This window comes from Rana temporaria, chromosome 3 (assembly GCF_905171775.1).
Source record: "Rana temporaria chromosome 3, aRanTem1.1, whole genome shotgun sequence".
NCBI lineage: Eukaryota > Metazoa > Chordata > Amphibia > Anura > Ranidae > Rana > Rana temporaria.
The window spans coordinates 381,883,860-381,904,488 of NC_053491.1; the positions used below are offsets into that span (position 1 = coordinate 381,883,860).

The 20,629-nt window shown below is 43.9% G+C and overlaps 1 long non-coding RNA gene across 1 annotated transcript; it reads left to right on the forward strand.

Moving 5' to 3' along the window:
* The first annotated feature begins 2,169 nt into the window (after nucleotides 1-2,169).
* On the forward strand, nucleotides 2,170-14,945 carry LOC120932866. Its single transcript, XR_005748037.1, has 3 exons — nucleotides 2,170-2,526; nucleotides 11,159-11,229; nucleotides 14,917-14,945. It is a non-coding gene; the product is annotated as an uncharacterized LOC120932866 (long non-coding RNA).
* The last annotated feature ends 5,684 nt before the right edge of the window (nucleotides 14,946-20,629 follow it).

Consider the following 20,629-nt stretch of genomic DNA (forward strand, 5'->3'; position numbering starts at 1 on the left):
TTGGGCGGGGCCCATGGGCTTGAGCCCAGTCAAGCCCAATGGTAAGTCCGGCCCTGGGCGCGACGGACCATCAGTCAGCTTCATCGGTTAACCGATGAAAACCGTCCATCGGCCCGTTCTCATCGGATGGACCGATCGTGTATACGAGGCTTAACACTGCACATCACCGTGAACACACCATCCCCACTGTGAAACCTGGTGGTGGCAGAATCATGTTGTGGGGATTCTTTTGTTCAGCAGGGACAGGAAAGCTGGTCAGAGTTGATGGGAAGATGGATGGGGCCAAATACAGGTCAGTCTCAGAAGAAAACCTGTTGGAGTCTGCAAAAGATTTAAAGCACAGTTCCACCCAAAAATGACCCCCTGACATGCCACATTTGGCATGTAATTTTTTGGGGGGGGAGCGGAAACCCTCTTTTTAGAGGCATCCAGCTCCCACTTCCTCCAGGGGCTCCACGGCGCCGGAAATACACAGCACCGGAAGGAAGTTCACCTCTACCCTCTCCCTCCCATCTGGTCCCAGAAGATTGCCTGGCCATTCACAGCACGCAGTGCGGATCGCGCCCACAGTAACAATGCCTCCGCCGCAGAAAGGAGGGGGAGAGGAGCTTTGTTCGCCCGCATTGCTGGACTATGGGACAGGTGAGTGTCACATTATTAAAAGTCAGCAACTACACTATTTGTAGCTGCTGAATTTAAATGAGTGCCTTCCAGCAGGAAAATGGCCTTAACAATACATCCAATGGAATGGTTTAGATCATGGGTCTTCAAACTATGGCCCTCCAGTTGTTCAGGAACTACAATTCCCATCATGCCTAGTCATGTCTGTGAATGTCAGATTTTTACAATGCCTCATGGGAAGTGTAGTACCACCACAGCTGGAGGGCCGTAGTTTGAAGATCCCTGGTTTAGATGATGGCGAACCTTGGCACCCCAGATGTTTTGGAACTGCATTTCCCATGATGCTCAACTACACTGCAGAGTGCATGAGTATCATGGGAAATGTAGTTCCAAAAGATCTGGGGTGCCAAGGTTCGCCATCACTGGTTTAGATCAAGGCATATTTATGTGTTAGAATGGCCCTATCAAAGTCCAGACCTAAATCCAATTAAGAAACTGTGGCAAGACTTGAAAATAGCTGTTCAGAAACACTCTCCATCCAATCTGAGCTCTTTTGCAAAGAAGAATGGGCAAAAATGTCACTCTCTAGATGTGCAAAGCTGGTACAGACATCCCCAAAAAGACTTGATTTAAAAAAATATTTATATATACCGTATATTGGATATGTTTTATGGCAGAAAGTAAACAATATATGCATTTTTTTTTTTTTAAGTTGTCGATCTTTTGTTTATAGCAGGGGAAAAAAACACAGTGGCCCGGATTCAGAAAGAATGGCGTAACTTTCGGCGGGTGTAGCGCATCTTATATACGCTACGCCGCCGTAACTTAGAGAGGCGAGTACCGTATTCAGAAAGAACTTGCGCCCTAAGTTACGGCGGCGTAGCGTAAATGGGCCGGCGTAAGCCAGCCTAATTCAAATTATCAAGGCAGTGGGCGTGTTATACTACAATGAGCCGTGACCCCATGTAAATGAGTGGCCGAACGAACGGCGCATGCGCCGTCCGTGGACGTATCCCAGTGCACATGCTCAAAATCACGTTGGCTAGAATGCCTAAGATACGCCGAACACTGCCTACGACGTAAACGTAACTTACGCACAGCCCTATTTACGTACGACTTACGTAAACGACGTAAATTTCGACAGCCGTTCCGACGTCCATACCTTAACATGACTTACCCCTGCGTCCATCGTAACTATGCGCCCACGATACGCCGGCGTAGGCAAGTTACGTCGGACGTATCTCGCTTTGTGAATCGGCGCAAAGATGCGACGGCCCACATTAAAAATTATTGCGGCGTATCTGGAGATACGCCGACGTAAATGCTTTCTGAATCTGTCCCAACGGTGATCATAGACCACCAGAAGAAAGAGAAAAAAAAGGACATAAATTTAATTTATCGCATGACCGTGCAATTGTCAGTTAAAGTAATGCAGTGCCATATCGCAAAAAATGGCCTGGTGATGAAGGGGGGGTACATTTTCCAGAGGTCAAGTGGTTAAACAGCGACTGAATGCTCAGAGACTCGCCTACTTTCACATATACATGCACAAATCCTGCCCCACCCCCACCACTTACATTCCGGCCCTGGATAAGTGCGCTTTGTTTTAAAGTACCTTTAAAGTATAACTGAAGCCAAAACTTTATTTTTATTTTTTTATTTTGCATAGTGTAGGGAAGGGTTAAAACTTGTCAGTTTTGTTTTGTTTGTTTTTTGGTCTGTCTGTGAGTCCTTAGGGAGATTTCAGTGTTATCATCATCTACCAATCATCTCTTGTGACATGCTTACTCACATGTAGACAAGACAGCATGTAAACATGGTCAGCTGACCAGGCCATGTGACTTAGAGGAAAAAGTCCATCAACAGTCTGCAGGCAGTCAGAGAAGCTTCAAGTTCATAAAGTTGGTGAGTGCTTCGAAACTTCTATGACAACTTCATGTATCAAATGTTTTTCTTATGCTTATTATTATTTGTATGTTATATATTACTAGTCCTAAAAACTCACACTACCACGGGGCCAGTATGTTGAGAGCTGAGGGCTTGTAATGTTAACCCTTTCATTACTGCCTTCCCAGAGTGACTTGGTTAACACAAAACAAAGCAGGTTAATTTACTAAGCAGAGGCAGTTAACTTAAAAAAAAAAAATGTTGGTAAATAAGGGGACGTTATTTTCTTTAACCCCTCGTATAACTTTTTTTTTTATATATATATATATTTTTTTTTAAGGTAGACTGTAGAGGGATTAGAACACCCGTCAGATTTTATTTCTGTCTGTGCCCCCCGTTGGGGAGATTCGCCTTCTCTATTTGTCCTGATTACCGTTATCATCAAAAGTGAAAGTGAAACAAAAAAAAAAAAAAAAGTTTTGCCATTTAGTTCAACTTTATTGATTAAAAATACAAATCTTAACACTTGAACATACAGTATGTATGCAACTTTTGCACTTGTTCGTAAAACCGTACTTGTCTTTGCTTCATGTATACAGGTAAAATCAAATTTGTTTTTGTTGTGGATTTCTCTTGATTTGTTTTCATTATCAAATAGAAACTGGTCCAAAATAGTAAAAAAAAAAAAGAAAAGACCTAACATAAGAAAAAAAAAATCCAAAATAAATTATCTACCCTCGATGCGGATGGGGATGCACTATTTTTTGTTTATACTCGTAGTAGGGCTAAAATACAATAGTGAGCCTTTATGGTCCTGTTGTACGTCACTGCGCTTTGGTCGGACGTTTTTTTTGCATGAACGTGTGTATGCAAGTCAGGCTGGAGAGGAATCGCGTCGGGAAAAACTTTGTTTTTTTTCCTGCCGAGAAAAACGGCAATGTGTACAAGGCATAAGGCTTCCTTCACACTGTGGTTTATACATATATCAAATTGCAGCAGCAAGATTCAGCAGATTCATGCGATTAGTATGGCAGGTGCATGCGAATGGCGGCCACACCGCAGTCTATATAAAATATTTACAGGCTTAAAGCGGAGTTCCACCCATTTTTGAGAGGAGGTCTTATACGAATGACCACCTCTCAACAACTCGTTTTTTGATTATACATTTTTTGTGTGTACTTCTGAGTGCCTTCCTCATTGCATATAAATTGTTTAGGTTTGACCTCATATTATATGGTTTTTGATAAATCCTGTTCACATGTAGCTGCACACCAAGTAGTTACTTGCAGTTAGGGACAAATGTCCAAGTCAGGCACTGTCATCCTATAATTAGTTTATATGGGCTGAGTTGCTGCCATTATTCGCATGCTACCATAGTTCCAGCCGCAAGAATCTGCAGATTTTTGCTACTAGATTCCAGTGTATGCAGCTAAACAGCCATGTGAAGGAGGCCTAACTCTAAAGCCCTGTACACACGATCAGTCCATCAGTCCATCCGATGAGAACGGTCCTTCTGACCGTTCTCATCGGTTAACCGATGAAGCTGACTGATGGTCTGATGTGCCTACACACCGTAGGTTAAATAACTGATCGGGTCAGAACGCGGTGACGTAAAACACGACGACGTGCTAAAAAAACGAATGCAATGCTTCCAAGCATGCGTTGACTTGATTCTGAGCATGCGTGGATTTATAACCAATGCTTTTGCATACTAACCGTCGGTTTTCACCTATCGGTTAGGCGTCCATCGGTTCAATTTTAAAGCAAGTTCTACATTTTTTGACCGAAGAATAACTGACCGATGGGGCCCACACACGGTCAGTTTGGTCCGATGAAAAGGTCCTTCAGTCCGTTTTCATCGGTTTTGACCGACCGTGTGTACGCGGCCTAAGGCTCCATTCACACTAATGCGTTTTGCATTTAATAGAAATGCAGGGAACTTTTTTAACATGGGTTCCTATGGAACATGTTCACATCAATGCATTTTTATGCCTCTGCGTTTTTGGAAAGGGTCAGGGACTTTTTCTCCCACAAAATTCAGCGTTTTGCATGTAATAGACTTCATAGGACCCGCATCCAAAACGCAAGTGCGTTTTACAATTTGTGTTTTCTTTTTTTTTACACTCACTGTATATAACTGGTTGCTAAGGAGGGGGCCGGGAAGCTGTCCGCCACGTCCTTAACAACCGATGAGTCATCAGATGTCAGCGGGCTTCCCCACTCAATGTAAAAAAAAGAATTGGTGGCAAAAAAAAAAATCGTCCATACCAGGCTCTTGGGTCTAGTATGGATTCGGAGGGGATCCCCCTTGCCTAAATGTAAAAAAAATGGCAAGCGTGCGCCCCCCCTGAACCATACCAGGCCACATCTCCTCAACATGCCCAAAGCACCTTGCTCCCATGTTGATGGGGACAAGGGCCTCTTTCTGACCCTTGCCTGGTGATTGTCGGGATCTGCGGGCGGGTGGCTTATCGGAATCTGGAATCCCCCTTTAACAAGGGAGCCCCCAGATCCTGCCCCCCCCATGTGAATGAGTATGGGGTACATTGTACCCCTACCCATTCACCACAAAAAAAGTGTGAAAAAATATAGTAGACATTTTTTGACAAGTCTTTTATTAAAAAATATCTTCTCCCACATCTTCCTCCTCTGGGCTTCTCCTTCTCCTGCTTATTTTTCCGTTCTTTCTCCAGTCTTCTTTGTCCGGTGTACTTCTTCCTTTGCCGCTGCTCCCACCGACGACCCTCCTCCGATTCTGTGTTCCGCTGATCTGTCCGCGCCGATGTCAAGCATGTCTTAGATCAGTGGCCATCAACACTGTCCTCAGGGCCCACTATCAGGCCAGGTTTTATGTATTACTTTGGGGAGATGCAGACTAGAATAGTGCAATCACTGAGCAGCAAATTATATAATCTGTGATGTATTTCAGTTATCTTGCAAACCTGGCCTGTTAGTGGGCCCTAAGGACAGGATTGAGGACAGGATTGATGACCACTGTCTTAGATAATGATGGGGGCGTGGCCATCGGATGATGCCATCTGTAGCCCCCGCCCCCTTGTGACATCACGGACCCATCATACCCAGTACGTATTTCTTGTATTATCCCAAAAAAGATAAAACCTTAAAGCGAGTCTTCCAAAAAAAATTAAAACATTTTTAATTCTATCTTGTATATACAGGAAAAATATGTTCTAAGATTTGGGCCACCCAGCTGTCCTTTCTTGTGGGATCTTTCAAGATATATAGACTGTGTATGAAGCATAGAGGACTTTACACTGGAGGGAACCTTATCTAGTGACAGATATGGTGTGTATGCAGAATACTTCTCAGTGTATCAGTAATAGCTGACAGTGCAAATTAGAACTATACTGAATCACGGCAAAGGGGTGACACAGTTCAGAGGCTGCCAATCTTCGCTCTCTACGCCTGCCAAAGAATCTTCTACATCCCAAACTTCAAGGAGTGTCAGATACCTAGACCCTGCGGCAACGCCTTCCACCGTCCCCAACATTACGACTGTGTCACAAAACACTGTATTTTGAAAATGTAATGTCCACATCTCGCTCCATACTGTAATGTCCACATCTCCCTGCTCACGCCACTACTAGGCCGCCGCCGGGTGTACCAAGATGGCCACGGCTCCGAAGCTAGGCCGAAGTGCTTGGGTGCATACAGTGAAGACACTGTATGCACTACTAAGCAGATATGGCTGCCCCCAGGTACAAATATAATTACAAATAATACATAAAAACAAGGGGCCGGATTCAGATACATTGGCGTATCTGTTCGGCCCGCGTAACGTTTCTCCGATACGTTACACCGCTCTAACTTTGGGCGCGAGTTCTTTATTCACAAAGAACTTGCGCCCTTAGTTAGAGCGGCGTAGCATATGTGTTGCAGCGTAAGGCCGCGTAATTCAAATGGGAATGTAGGGGGCGTGTTTTATTCAAATTTCCCTTGACCCCACGTTTCTTACGTTTTACTTGAACGGCGCATGCGCCGTCCATAAAATCTCCCAGTGTGCATTGCTCTAAATGACGTCGCAAGGACGTCATTGCTTTCGACGTGAACGTAAATTACGTCCATCCGTATTCGCGAACGACTTACGCAAATGACGTAAATTTTCAAAACTTGGCGCTGGAACGATGGCCATACTTCACATTAGCTACCCCTCATATAGCAGGGGTAACTATACGCCGGAAAAAGCCGAGCGCAAACGACGTAAAAAAAAAGTGCCGGGCGGTCGTTCGTTTCTGAATCGGCGTAAATGCTCATTTGCATATTCGTCGCGTAAAAATATAGAAGCGCCACCTAGCGGCCAGCCGGGAATTGCAGCCTAAGATCCGACGGTGTAAGACACTTACACCTGTGGGATCTTAGGGATATCTATGCGTAACCTGATTCTATGAATCAGGCGCATAGATACGACCGTCGGAACTTAGAGATACGACGGCGTATCAGGAGATATGCCGTCGTAACTCTTTCTGAATCCGGCCCAAGGTTTTTAAAAAGGTGAATAGATAGCAATAAGATAATATACATCAATTTGGTTTATTTTACACGTTGATCTAAAACAAATTTAAAAAGATCATATGTTCCCATTAAAAAAGAATATTTGTGCCAGCCTTTCAAGTCCATTGTGCAGAGTGGTGGAGCTGTATGTTAAATGACAGAGATTCTTGTCTGTCAGTCCCAGCTGGATGGTAAACATTCACATTGGTGAAGTATAAAGTTGCAGTCACAGCAATTTTCCACTGACAGCCCTGACCTATGAATAGAAGTCAGTCTGCAGAAAAACAAGTCAGATAAACTCACCCAAGAATGACATCCCTACAGAGCCCGAGGCTGTTAAAGGCACCCTGTGTAAGGTGGGGGCTGCGGAATGTTTCAGCTGTTCCGTAACTACAAGCCCAGCCAGTTAGCAAGGCACCATTTACAGAGAAACAAAAGACTACTTTCCTGCATATGTGTACAGTGCTTTGAAAAAGTATTCATATATAATTGTAACACTCCATTTTGTCATGTTACAATTAAAAACTAAAATATATTTTATGTGATAGATCAAAACAAAGTGGCACATAATTGTGAAGTGGAAGGAAAATGATAAATGCTTTTCAATATTTTTTACAAATAAAGTGTGGCGTGCATTTGTATTCAGCCTCCTTTACTCTGATACCTCTAACTAAAATCTAGTGGAACCAAGTGCCTTCAGAAGTCACCTAATTAGTAATTAGAGTCCAACTGTGTGTAATTTAATCTCAGTATAAACACAGCTGTTCTGTGAAGCTCTCAGAGGTTTGTTAGAAAACCTTAGTGAACAAACAGCATCATGAAGGCCAAGGAACACACCAGACATGTCAAGGATAATGTTGTGGGGAAGTTTCAAACAGGGTTAGGTTATAAAAAAAATATCCCAAGCTTTGAACATCTCACGGAGCACTGTTCAATCCATCATCTGAAAATGGAAAGAGTATGGCATAACTGCAAACCTACCAAGACATTGCCATCCACCTAAACCAGGGGTCTCCAAACATTCTAAACAAAGGGCCGGTTTATTCTCCTTCAGACTCTTGGAGGGCCGGACTTTGGCCAGCGGGAGTGAAAATTTTTCCTGCCATCAGTGGGAGTAAACATCTGGTATTAGGGGGAGGAGTAGTGCACCATTGCTGGTATCATAGGGAGGAATAGTGCCCCATTAGTGGTGTCAGTGGGAGAAATGGTGCTCCGTTGTCGGTGTCAGATGGCAGAATAGTGTTTTGTATCATTGGGAGGGATAGTGCTCCAAGGGCCGGATAAAGGCAAGCAAAGGCCCGCTTTCGGCCCTCGGGCCGCAGTTTGGAGACCACTGACCTAAACTGACAGGCCGGGCAAGGAGGGCATTTATCAGAGTAGCAGCCAAGAGGTTCATGGTAACTCTGGAGGAGCTGCAGAGATCCACAGCTCAGGTGTCCGCAGGATAACTATTAGTGGTGCACTCCACAAATCTGGCCTTTATGGAAGAGTGGTAAGAAGAAAGCCATTGTTGAAAGAAAGCCATAAGAAGTCCAGTTTGTGAGAAGACATGTGGGGGACACCGCAAATATGCGGAAGAAGGTGCTCTGGTCAGATAAGTAGATTTTTTTAGCCTCAAAGAAAAATGATACTGTGTTTCCCCCCCGAAAATATTGTAATGTTATAAAGGATTAATGATATTTTTTATTAATGATATTTTTTATAGCACTTCTGTGACCCGCTGGAGCTCTTTTCCCCACAATTATATTACAGAAACACACGCATTGTACATATTATACTACTGTAATAGAGTGAATTATAGGATTTTACATGCATTTTAAACTAGGGCTTATTTTTGGGGTAGGGCTTATATTGCAGCCCTCTTGGAAAATAACGCTAGGTCTTATTTTTGGGGAAACACGGTATGTCTGGTGGGAAACTAACACTGCACATCACCTTTAACACACCCCACTGTGAAACATGGTGGTGGCAGCATCATGTTGTGGGTATTCTTTTCTTCAGCAGGGACAGGGAAGCTGGTCAGAGTTGATGGGAAGGTGGATGGAGCCAAATACAGAGCAATCTTAGAAGAAAACCTGTTAGAGTCTGCAAAAGACTTGAGACTGGGGCGGAGATTCACCTTCCAGCAGGACAACTACCCTAAACATACAGCCAGAGCTACAATGGAATGGTTTAGATCAAAGCATATTCATGTGCTAGAATGGCCCAGTCAAAGTCCAGACCTAAATCAAATTGAGAATCCGTGGCAAGACTTGAAAATCACACTTTACTATTTTCGATTTTTAGTTTAACGGAATATTTGAAATTACAAAGACGACACGAGATGTATACGTTGAAATATATCTTTATTATCATCATAATTACTCCTTTCTTCATCAACAGTCATAAGCAGCAATGATTTATGTCTTGCCATTCAAGCTCTGCCAGCATCTGTTAGTAAATGTTATTATTTTTTTATATAGATGACCCCACTATATACTAGTTTTAAGTGGGTGGGGGTAGCGGATCAGGGCAGTTCAATCTTGAGATTTTATTGTGCCCCACTGTGGAACCTCAGTGGTTAATCATTTGCATTGTGTAAAAAGGCTGTTTGATCCTGTCTTTTCTGATCCTTCCCTTCTTCCACTGTCCTCAAACCATCTCCTGATAGAACAGAGCCTTGGGGGGCAAACTGCATATGTTCAGTTTGGTGTGTATTGCTAGAGAGGTTTTCTTTTCTTCTTGGGAGAGTGCATGTGATCAGCACAGGGCCAATCAGCACTGTTCAGACAAAAGGTCAGGGGTCCTGCAGCCTCATAGGACAATCAAGGGAGAATGAAAACTCCATCTACAAGCTATACCTAGACACTGATAGAAGTCACAAGACTACTATATACTGCTGGTGAGAAAAGGTATTTAGCGGTTTATATTTACTAAAACCAGAGCTTTTTTTCTCAGAAAATAGGTGCAGGAACTCAACCACGACCCCGTTCAGATTTCACAAACAGTTGAAGGGTCTTAAAGGGGCATTAAATACCAGAATTGCATTACATACAGAGTGCAGAGCTGTCACTTGTAAACACAGAAACCAGACTTCTGTGTTTACAAGTGATTGTGGTGAGCGGGCACCAAAGGGTCTGAGTCAGAGGTGGTGGAACTGAGTTCCCTCAAGTTCCCCCTGAAACAAAGCCCTGACTAAAACGTTTGTATTTCCATGTTCTATGTACTGTGGGAGACCAGATATACTGAATACAGGGTCCTGGGTTTAGTAACAATTTATACATACCTGCTCTATGCAATGGTTTTGCACAGAGCAGCCCCAATCTCCTTCTCCCCAGGTCATCTGCCCGCATTCTGTGCTCCTCCCCCTTGCTGTGTGCCCCCATAGCAAGCTGCTTGCTATAGGGTCATTTGTGCATGCTCAATCAAGAGCTACACTCTGTGTGTTCATTGACACACAGAATGGAGCTTAGCCCCCCCCCCCCACTCCTTTCTTATTGTATGTGATTGGCTCAGAGCCATTGGCTCCTGCTGCTGTCAATGAGGAGGTAGAGATTCGGGAGAGCAGCTGCTCTCGTGCACATCGCTGGATCGAGATTAGGCTCAGATAAGTATGAGGCTGCATTCACACCTGAGAGACTTTTGGGCATTTTTATTTAAGCGTTTTTAAGCATTTTTAGAAGTATATTACAGGTGTTCTAGAAGCCCATTACAAGCGTTTTACAGCTTCGGGCATTTTTGTTTGGCTAAAAGGAAGCACTAGGGGGAGGAGAGGTAGAGGAGATTAGAGCTGCTGTTTAAGCAGAAAACGTACGACAAACTGCTTGTAAAAATCCTCCTATAGCACATTTTTAGGCGCTCCCATTGAAGTCTATGGGGGCCAATCTGCCTCCAATCTTGCTTTAGGAGACAGAACATTCAGATATTAACAGGGGCCATTGAAATGAATGGGATTTGGCTTTTTGAGCGCTTTAGAGCTTTAAGCAGAAAATCGCTCAGGTGTGAATGGCGGGCTGCGGAGGAGCTGAACACAGATTTTTTACTGGTCTTTGAACATAGGGCAGATTCTGATGTCCTAGAGGGGCGATAAGGAGTGTCTATGGAAAAGTTCAACATTCAAACTAATGTGTGTGGGGTTTTTTTCTCCCTTGTCCAGCAGAACATGACACGAAAGTGACTCCAGACTTTGAAGGAAGATCATAACAGAACACCTGACTATCGCTCACAAAGGTGAGTTTTTCGCAATGAAGGCTGAATAGTGAGTAACATCATAACTGGTGCTTAGCCAGACACCACTGTCCATGATCCTGACTACTACGTGACCATCCACTGAACTTTCAGAATGATTCATGTAAACAGAGGCGTTGGGAAGGAAAAGTAAGCCAAGAAAATGTTGTGTAGACGGAAGTGCAGAAAGTAGGGATTATAATTATTTTTAGCTCCTTTGTCCCTATTCTAAATCATGAGCACTCTTAGTTTTGGCTCTCCTCCACTAGTTTGAGTCTGTTAGGTGCTGAGAAACAACAAGTCTTGGCAAGCCTTTGTACATAATCTATTGACTTTCTACAGTTTTGTATTTTAGATACATATGTAAATATGGTCAGCATAAAGAGTTTGTAAACCCTAGGCTCGGTTCACACTGATCCGACTTGTGAGCCCCCAAGTCGGATGACATGTGAAATTCAATGTTTCCCTATGAGAGCAGTCTTAACCCCCCTGGCGGTATTCCCGAGTCTGGCTCGGGGTGGTATTTCATTACCAAAAGCGGTAACCCCGAACCTGACTCGGGATCGCCTCGCAGCAGCCACAGGCAGGGTTTACTTACCTTGTCCCCTGGATCCTGCAATGCCGCCGCGCTGTGTGATCGAGCGGTGTCTCCTCGCTCGATTCACAGTGTCCCTGTGTGCCACCAAGCTCTGTTCCCTGCGCCATTATGACGCATGGGGGCGGAGAACAGCGCCAAATTCAAAAAAGTAAATAAATACAATACATACATGTAGCGCCTGTGTACTTTTCAGTACAGGTGCTATGTTAAATTTAGTGGGATGAGAGAGTTATTTGCTTTCATCAGGGGTTTAAATTGTGGCTGTCGCCAGCCCTGAACTTTCCTTTGGGTCATTCTGTACTCCAGAGATTGTAGTTCCATCTCTGGATGGCAGGTGGCGCCAGAGGGGTCCAGGCGGAGCCGCTCTTTCCCAGCAGCCAATTAGAGGAGCGTTTCCCTCGCGGGGCATGCTGGGGAGGGGTATTTCTGTGGAGGAGGCCTTGGCCTGGGGTTCTTCGCGGGTTCCTGGTGCGGCACCCACCTTTAGGGTGTGCGCACATCACGGGCCCCGGTGATATGGCCTACCTGGCCGGGGCCCACGTGCTACACAGAGTTCCTGACTCTGGGCCCTCATGGCTCAGAGCAACTGAAGTTACAATGGGGCCCCAGTGACTTACTGGGTCCTCACACTTTGAGAGAAAGATCCCAAGCTGCTGTGCTGTTCGGTGGGGAGTCGGTCTGAGGTGAGCCCGGAGGCAGGTGATCCAATAGGGCTTGGACGAACCATCGGGGATCTAGGTGACCGAATACTGGCAGGTTGTAATGTGCAAACTGTCAGTCGGTGGCCCCAAATTATTGACTGGGAGGATTCGCTCTACTTTCACGTTCCTGCAACTGCACCTGTGGCAGAGACCCTTTACTAATCTAAAACCTAAGAGAGCCAAGTCGGTGGCAGTGACTTGTTCCTTTCCAGCAGTTCCGAGTGACACCCTGGCTGCCGGGTCTGTGGGGGGATCTGTCCAGGGGCACTATGCCCACTCCGACTGGAGTGGCGACGAAACATGCATAATTATTGGAGGCAGGACTGCTTCTTTCAATCCATAGCCTGAATCTGCAAGGTTTATTCCTTTTTTCACCAATCTATTCTATCTACCTCGAGTTGACGGTTGACGTTTTCAATGCTTTTATCCTCCTGGTCCAACACGACCAACAAACTGATTGGACATTCTGTCACTGCTCTCATCATCACCATCAACCCTAGACACATCACAGAGGTAACATAATTATGCCGTCCCAAATCTAACCAGCGGCTCCTTCGGGGGTAGCGCTACATACAGTATACTGTAATCTTTTAGATTACAGTACTGTATGTAAAAAATACACCCCCCCTTTGTCCCTAGTGGTCTGTCCAGTGTTCTGCATGTACTTTTATATACCGGTAATAAAGACTGTTCTTTCTGCCTGCAAACTGTAGATTGTCCATAGCAACCAAAAAGTGTCCCTTTATGTCAAAAGTGGTTTTAGAGCAGCTAGAAAACAGCGATAATAAATTATAATCACTTGCAGAATTGTGCGATAGCGATTTGTGGGGAAATTCATCATAAAAAAATAAAAGTAATGACCGCGACAATTCTGCAACTGAGCAAATTTCAGTGATTTTCAGTTGATTACATTATTGAATAATTTTTATTATAATTATTTATAATTATTTATTATATTATAATTTATGATTTTGTTTTTCAAACTTTTTCATACCCGAGATGTCTACTAGACTCTTGTTCGGACAGATTTAACCTCCCTGCCGGTATGATTCTTTCAGATTTTAGGTGCTGAAAGCGGTACCATTATTTTGCATGGAAATTTGGCGTTTTAGATTGCAGGCCTGTAATTCTTAGGAATAACTCACCTAAATCTGTCCAAACCAGAGTCTACTAGACTATGATAAAATTTGAAAACACAAAATCATAAATTATAATATAATAAATAATAACAAATAATAATTTAATAATAACAATACTTTTTATTCAATAAATTTTAGTAAATAATATATTAAAAAACTTTTTTGGGGGCCAAACAAGGGTGCAATATCCTTAGTCAGTAAACGTCTCAGGTATGAACATTTTTAAAGCAAGGTACAGCACAAAGTCCAACGTCGCAGTTGGGACAATAGAAACGCGTTTCTTTACGGATTTTTCTTCCGTTGTCGTTGCGCTTGGAGCAGCAAACCACACACATCCTTGTGGGTGCTGTTTTTTTTCAGTGGGTGGAATGTGGGCCAAAAAGTGAGGCAGCAACCAGCAAGTGAGCTTATCCCTTACCACACAACCCCACTGCCTAGCCAAAAAACCCTACGCCACTACCACATAGGGGCGCAGCCGGTGAAGGCCTTGGACTTCGGGCTGAAGCCCCTGGTCTTTTTGCCACCTAGCAACGCCCCTGTGGGAAGGCCTTATCTGCTCCAATGTAGGGCTATGGCAAGCTAATGCATGACACTCCTAAAAGGCTGCCCACTGACAGACTGAAGGCGTGCACATGGCAGTCTGATAATGGCTTATTTAGAGGTAGTGGCTTAGTGCTGCCATTTTGCTACACCAAGTACTGATAATGGCAGGATCTTCAGTGAAGAAAATTTGCAACACATTCATAAAAAAAATTGTGCCTAGAAAAACTGCAGTGTGACATGATGCCAAACATACTGAAAATTGGATTTAGGCTTGGTTCATCCTAGCCCGAGCCCAAAGTCACACGACTTTCAGTGCAATTTTGAAGTCCAACTTTGATGTGACTTTTTACACTCTGTGGCATATTTGAAAACTGTGTGCCCAAACTCTTTAAGGCTGGGTTCACACTGATGCGAATTGGAGGCGGGTTTACCTACATCCAATTTGCATGACAGGAGAGTGTGACAGCCTCTCAATGGAACAGGATCACACAGCTCTGGAGTGACCATGGAGCGCACAGCAGAAGGGTCCTGTGCGTCTTTGGCTCAGTTTTCAGGTCCGAATTCAGCCAAAAATTCAGCCCTCAAATGTTGAACGGGGATGCACCGAACCCCCTGCTGCAAACCGCTCTGCATATAATGTGAACCCAGCCTAAACGTATAATACCCCTTCCAGTGAAATAATATTTCCTCCATTTTTATTCTTTCCTAGATTGGTCTTACTTTGGAAGGAAGATGTTTTGGAGCCACCGTTGGTTGGGTTACTTGACTATCCTTCTGCAGAGTCTGGTCTGTTCCCTTCTCGTTTATGCTCTGATCATTGGAGGTGGTGACATTCTTGTCAGTGGTTGCCAGAAAATTGGCTTCTATAATTACTGCTTGTATAACAAAACTATTGAGGACTGTCGATGTCAAACCCAGCTGAAGGATCTGAGTTTGGTCGGAAGAACCAATCAATATGGAATTGTCGTGGCCATCATCTTGACCTACTCTTCATTGGTTTTCGTCACCATGGGACTCATACCAATGGCATTTGGTCAGTGGTCCGACGAAAAGATCCTGTGGACATTTGCCCTGGGACTAAACGGTTTTAGCCTGATTGGACTATTCCTTGGAATGATAATTTTTGTCTTCCTAACTTGGGACCTATTTGATATTTCCCAAGTGACCCCTGGCTTCCTGGCTGTTCTGCTGGCATTCAGTGGCATGGCTCTACTCTGTTGTATCATAAGGCGCAACATCACCCTGGCCAGCGAGATTTTAAGAGTTAAGACAGGCAGATCTTTCCCTCTTAAGTTGTGACATCTTCTCCATCCTTCTTTTCAATGACTTTATATGTGTATAAGGTACAGTATTTGGATTTATTCTACAGACATGGCCCTTTTGCACAAAACTTGCCACTAATTTGCACAAAGAATTTGAAGCCCAACTCCAGCCAAGCCTTTTGCTTTTGGTCTGAATAAAGTTGAGGAGGGCTAAAACCTCCGCCACAGTTTTATTACTGTGTCCCTTTTGTGGAGATAATACCTCCCTGTATGTGCTCTGTGCTCCTAGGCCACCCTTTTTGAAGCCTATTAAAGCCTCTGGCTGTAATCACATGCTTAACCCCCTCCCCGTTGGAATACATGCATCCAGCATGAAGATTAGGGGGCCGGACGCATTTCTAGGACCGCCACTGATACCAATGTTTTGTGTTAGGCACATAATCAGGGTACAATATGAAGCATGGTCAGTTTGCAACCTACCTCATTTTACTTCACTGTGTTCTTCTCCCTGCAGCATCCTGTCAAATATTCATTGACTAGGTCTCACTTAGGCCACTTTCACACTGGGGAGGGAGGTGCAGTAGTGGTAAAGCGCCGCTATTTTTAGCGGCAAATTTACCACTAATTTTGCGGCACTGTTCGGCCGCTAGCGGGGCGGATTTGCCCCCTGCTAGTGGTCGAGAAAGGGTTAAAACCGCCCGCAATGCATGTATAGCAGCGGTGTACCATTGATTTCAATGTGCAGTAGTGGTGAAGGAGCGGTATACACACCGCTCCAAAGATGCGGCTAGCAGGACTTTTTTTCCGTCCTGCCAGCGCACTGCTCCAGTGTGAAAGCCCTGTTTCAGGTCGGTTTGCAGGCGCTATTTTTATCGCAATAGCACCTGCAAACCGCCCCAGTGTGAAAGGGGTCTTGGCAACATCCTGGGAGTACTTAGCAATGTCCTGGGAGTATTCCAGTCAGGCTTCATAAGGTATGTAAATGGCCTACACCTATTGCAAGGGTATTATTTATCTTTAGCCAGAGCTGTGCAGTTTTTATCTACAGATGCCCCTTATCTTCATAGGCAGTTTTGTGGTAAAGGCAAACTATCCCTTTAAACCAGAGGTCCTAAAACTATGGCCCTCCAGTTGTTCAGGAACTACAATTCTTATAATGCCTAGTCATGTCTGTGAATGTCAGAGTTTCAGAATGCCTCATGGGAGGTGTCGTTCTCCAACAGATGGAGGGCAGTAGTTTGAAGATCCCTGCTTTAAAGCGGTGGTTCCCCCTAAAACAAATTTCTAACAATAGATTCGTAAGACCCGTTACACTGCGGGTAGGCTGGCTTTTGTTTTTGTTTTTTCGTACATACCGAGATCTCGCCGTTTCGTCCCTTGGCGGTGGGCGTTCCTAGTTGATTGACGTTTCTTTGACGGGCGCATACTGCGCGTCACGACTTTCCGACAGAAGCCGAACGTCATTGCGCAGGCGCCGTATAGAGTCGGCTCTATACGGCGCCTGCGCAGCGACGTTCGGCTTCTTTCGGAAAGTCGTGACGTCACGTATGCGCCCGTCCGAGGAACGTCAAACAACTAGGAACGCCCACTGACAAGGGACGAAACGCCGAGATCGAGGTATGTACTAAAAAAAAAAAAAAAAGCCAGCCTACCCGCAGTGTAACGGGTCTTACGAATGTATTGTTAGAAATGTGTTTTAGGTGGAACCACCCCTTTAAATACTGTTAAGTTCCCTGCTCAGAGCTACAGAACGCCTCCTTATGTTATGGAGATGACAGTAGAGGTGTTCTGTAGTCCTCTGCTAGAATGACAAAGCTGCTGCTCCACAAATACAGTACAGTGAGTGGGTGTTGTTACCCTAACACAGGAAGTGCTTCACTGGCATGATCATGAGGTAAAAAATAAAAACCATGTGGGGAAAAAACGAATGCAGCCACTGGTAAAGCCTGGTCAGCTGCAATAAATTACACTGGTAAACCCTGACAAAGGTTACGTTCTACTCAGAAATGGAAAAAGGTTTTGGCATATCATTTTCGGGTTTAATAAGCCATTATGACTGGGCTTCTTCTTTATGTATAGACGTTTTCAATAGTATTCTCAGAAACATAATATGCACTGCTTTCACTTTATATGTTGTATTGTATAATTAAATATGAGTAGCCAGGCGATGATGTGTTAAAAAAAATGATAAATCCTTTGATTTTGAAGAGGAGATATGTTAATGCCTAGATTACTTAAAGTAGGAGTAAACTCCCATGCATAATTTGTACCTATAGGTACGCCTTATTATATGCTTACCTATAGGTAGTGTAAATATCTCCTAAACAAGCCCCATTTAGGAGATATTTACTGTACATGCAGCCGGTGACATCACCGACGCTCTGCTGGAACGGCCACCCAGACCTTTCCTTCAGAATCCTGTGCTGTAAATGGGGGGCTCCCACGTGCATTTGTGTGGGAATAATGTCATTGTGGCTCCAGGCACTCATACAGCTGGAGTCCGCAAACCTGGAAGGAAGACCAGGTGAAGATTGAAGCCTTGTCAGCATTGACAACTCGCCCCTGGAAGGCTTTGTTCTAAGATAAGTTTCACATAATGTGCTAGTATGGGATGCATACTAGCACATTATGGCTTTACCTTGCTGGTTAAAAAAAAAAAAGCGGTTTACTACTACACAGATGCCTCATTTTCTTAAGGAAAGGAAGGAAAGAAAATTACTTGATTACCCCATCAACACAGTCAGTGTTGATCGGGGAATGCCTCCCACAGCGCTATTGTGTTTTGGCAGCGGCGTGCGGGGGGGTGCCCAGCACAATGTGGTGGATTTACTAACACCGGAGAGTGAAAAATATGGTGCAGCTCTGCATAAAAACCAATTGGCTTCCAGGTTTATTTTGGCAAAGCTTAAATGAACAAGCTGAAGTTAGAAGTTGAATGGCTACCATGCAGAGCTGCACCAGATTTTGCACTTTCTGTTTTAGAAAATAAACCCCAATGATTACTACTCATGGCTATAGTAAATGTATGTAAAAAATCTAACAGGCTGGTTGTACGATGAATAGACTTGGTTACAATCAGCCCATACATGGATCGAATCTCGGGTGGTCCCTGCTGAAGCGGCTGAATTTTGATCTCAACCACTGAGGGAAACTGTGGCTAGAAAAGGCAAGCATGGGGCATGAAACCTTGCTTTAAAAAAACCTGCCCTAAGATAACGGAGGGTACACCTTTTGACCATTGATTCTGAAAATGTTAATAGTCGCAGAACAAATATAGAGATATGGAATTCTAACACTCATTTACAGCATGCGTTTTGTGGATCTCCAGCACAGGCGGTATTGACAGAGTCATGCAACAAAGCATTTTTTAGAAGCCCCTGTATTTCTTACATGACAGAGTCAATATATAGCGATAGGTTTATCCATTTCCAGCTGTACAGGGCAATGATCTCTTACCAAATGATAGATTAATTATTTTTGCAAAGAGGATTTCATCACTTCCGGTTTTAGAGCTGTCTTTCTCTGGCCCTTAGAGCCAGGGAAGCGGTTGATCAAGCAACCTGTGTTTGTTCAGGTACCTTGGAGGACAGGGGAGACATCAGGGGTCTAATAGTCCCCTGATGTCTCCATAAAGAGTACCTGTCCCTGCCCAAAGCTATCACAAGGGGGCTTGTTCAGGAGCATGTTAAAAAAATAAAAAGTGTAAAAAAAAATTAAATAAATAAATAGAAATATGCACACATGCAAACACACACATAGGTCCGGCTTGCATATATAAATTATGATTGCGCCATATATGTACAGTATCACCGCGAATGTCAGTGTGAGAGCATTAATTCTAGCTCTATAGCTTGCATTTAATTCTAAACTGATAACCTGTAAAGGCTTTTAAAGTGTTGCCTATGGACAATTTTATGTACTGTAGTTTGTCGTTATTTAAAATCTTGACATGTTTATTATCTATATGCTCAATGCAACATCATATTTTATATTTCACACAAAAATTTATGTTATATTGTGTTTGTGTGCACTAACATTATTTAAGTGTAATTTTTCCTGAAAAGTTGTATTTAATAAACTGATCTGCAAATATTATCTGACATAAAAATTGCAACACCCAGTATTTTATTCCCCCATGGTCTCTGCTGTCAGAAAATAAAATGCAGATTTTAACGTGTATGTGAAAATGTAAAAATGTTCCCCCGGTAGGCAAGAGGTTAAAAAGGTTGTGAAGTCCAACAATGAACGTCTCTCTTATTTGGCCAATTTTGATCTGTTAAAAATGTAATTGAAAGCCTTTTATCTGTTCCATAAGTTAAAAAATATCTGTTGATCCTGCTCAGAAATCCTGTCTACTTGTGCTCTATGCCTGTGTTGCACTCTTATCAGTTACATTGTTCCCAGCTATCGCTTAAGACTATGCCATGGAGATGAGTAGAACAAGTGGTGTTCTCTAGCCATGTGGTAGGGTGACAACACTGTTCCTACATATAATGAGCAATTGTTGTCCCCTAGGACAGGAAGTGTGTTACTAGCAGGATCACAAGGTAAAAATTATACTATGTTGCATGAGTGGGAAGTTATATGTCCCTGTACACTTTTCAGCTATGTCTGCAGCAAGTCTTTCTACCTTTTACATAGGGGAGAGCCCCGCCCTAACCCCCTCACCATCTAAATAAAAATAAAAAAAACATGAATTCTGTAGGTGATATGGGGGAACTCAGTGAAGCCTTTATCAGTCTTTGGTGAACCTGAACTCCACCCACTGTATATGGGCTGAATTTCCACCTGTCTGGTGGAATGCACAGTTCACCTAGCACAGCATACCCCACTGGCATATTTTCTGTGCATAGAACTTCTCTGTATAAAAGTTCCAGCACACCAAACTGGTATCTATACTTTCTCTGTAAACCACACAATACCCTCTGTCAGAGGCATAACTAGAACCTTCAGGGCCCTAGTGCAAGAAACCATGAAGGGCCTCCCTGACCCCCAGCCAGAGCCCTTCGCTTCAACCCTCAGGCCCTTTCCATTGATGCTGGGCACTTTACTCCCATCATAGGGCCCTTTCACATGTTCTGCACCAGCCCACTTCCTGACGTCTTGGGGGCCCCCCACAGTGGCAGAACGCCAAGGCCCAATCACAAGTGTGACTTTTGT